This window comes from Acanthisitta chloris, unplaced genomic scaffold (assembly GCF_000695815.1).
Source record: "Acanthisitta chloris isolate BGI_N310 unplaced genomic scaffold, ASM69581v1 scaffold40395, whole genome shotgun sequence".
Taxonomy (NCBI): domain Eukaryota; kingdom Metazoa; phylum Chordata; class Aves; order Passeriformes; family Acanthisittidae; genus Acanthisitta; species Acanthisitta chloris.
The window spans coordinates 7,581-9,843 of record NW_008676103.1 but is presented as its reverse complement, the minus strand read 5'-3'; positions in this window follow the sequence as shown (position 1 = coordinate 9,843).

Below are 2,263 nucleotides of genomic sequence, written 5' to 3'. Positions count from 1 at the left end.
CCTTGTGTGGGCTGTGTGCCCACGTGCTCGGAGTCTGACAGAGCTCATCCGTGCTTGACATTGCCGCTGTCTGCAGTAGCTCTCACACGTCGGGAAGGGGATGAGGTGTTTTGTGTCTCTGCTCCGCAGAAATCTGTGTCTGCAGGAGTGGAATTCTGGGTGTTCCCTGTAGCCAAGAATGTAGATGTTGCATCACATAAACCATCAGGCACTCTGTAAATGTTAGAAGGGGCACTGTTCACTTTCAAAGCGGATCGTGGCAGCATCCCGAGGGATTATAGCATGGAGAGGGGTGGGGTGTCTTGGGGATCGATGGTGTGCAGCCCCCAAAATAGCACAGTGCTCCACACACCTCTGCCAGGACCCTGAGCACTCTCAGTCTCTTCCATGGAGCCAGAGCAGAGACCAGACAGGAGGTGTAAAGGCCACGTGAAGATTTCTAATGCACTGGTGTCTCACGTGAGTGCCGCTCAGGGCTCCCTGGCAGGGTGGCAGCTTGCAGGTCCCTGTCTGTGTGCAGCCGTAGCAGGTGGCATCCCTTCCTGCATTTTCTGAGTTTCTGGCACTGCCCAGGATAGATTATCCCTGGGTGGGTGGGAGCACAGAAGAGGCTTACATGCTTCTCTCCAGAAATGGTTTGCCAGTTCCTCCCAGCTTTGTTAAAACCAGGAAAGTGGAAGCAGTCGTGACACTGGCAAGCACCGAGGTGCCTGCTGCTGTGAATGTAGAGCACTGTGCCTTGTTCATTTGTCATGTCCTATTTGCTGGGTGACCTCCGAGAAGGATGGGAGGGAGACTGGGAATCCTCAAAGCATGTGAGGTCAGGGGTGGCTTTCTAAGGAGAGAAGGGAACTGAATGAGGGTGGGGGCCCTCATTTTTTAGGTGCTTTTCATGATGGGGAGACGAACCATGCGATTTAGCTGGAGCTACGCTGTGAGGCAGCAGGCTGTTAGCACAGGCTGCTTGGCTGGTGAGGTACTAGTGCTCAGGAGAGATCGGGGATGAATGTACTTGGATTCCACGTTGTATCCATAATAGTTTTATTTTATTTTATTTTTGGGAAGTTGACATTTGTGCTTTGTGGTAAAACAGGGTCGGCGTCGCTGCGAACTGCTTCTGGCCAAGTTGTTGTTGCATCTCGACTACCTCTCCTGGGTAGCTCTGGATGGGGCAGAACTGCTGCTTGCTGAGCCTGGATGCCAAGGACTTTCTTTTCAAAGCTTCTGTGCCATAAAAGATGTGCCACCAGTGTGGTGACACTTCCAGATTGTTCCTGTCAGTGCCGAAAGCTTTGTGCCTGGGTGCAGCGCTTCCCTCCGGAGTCTCGTGGGAGATACTGAGCCTGGGCTGCTCTGCCTGGTGCCATGTGGCAGTAGCAACCCCCGTGGTAGTTCTGAGCAAGAAAAGCCCTTGCTGGGAAAGGTAATCTTGGGTTTATTTCTTTTTGACACTGGTTGTGGAGTGCAAACAGCTGAGATCGTACAAGAGCTGATGCACTGTTTGGTTTGTTGGGTTCTTTTTAAACCTCTGTTTTATGGTGATGATGTGAGGCAGTGTTGGGAATGAATGTGATCTTCCTTCTGAGCCTGGGAAGTTTCTGTGTGCATCCTGGGCTTCCCCAGAGTGACTTAGACCTTACTGAGACTTGCTGTGAGACATGCACTGCTCCAAAACCCATGTCCCAAAGGCAGGAAGGCTCCTTGGGGAAGCTGTTGTCTGGCACCAGCATCTGTGCCTCAGGACTGCTGCTGCCTCTTTCTCTTCCCTGGAAAGGGCTCTCTGGGATATAAACCCACAGGCCAGAAAGGTTATTTTAAAGGTTAATGCTATTTCTGGTGGCTCAGCTGAGCCAGGTGAGCTCTTGGTACTCTTCAGAGGGATTTCCCAGGTTAGGGGTGGTTAGTGATGGTGTTTTGAGGTTGTGGTTGGAAGCACTGTGGTGTGGCCTTTGCTGAAGGTGAGCAGTATGTCCCTGTGGAGCTGCTCACCTCTAGTGAGTCTTTAAAGCCTTTTCCTGTCTTACCTGTCACATGTGAACTGGGTCTGCTGGTGAAAGACTTGTGTGTCCATCAAATCAGCTGCTTCCTGAAGCAACTTGAGGTGTTCCCTGGTTGATTCTTGTGCACCCAAACTTCCACACTAAAGCTGAGGTGAGATTCTCTGGGGGAAGAGGTATCTCAGTAAATGAGTAATACAGGTGTGACACCAGGCAGACGAAAGCTCCCAGTGTCCTGCCTGACCTGCAGCTCTGGAGCAGTGCTC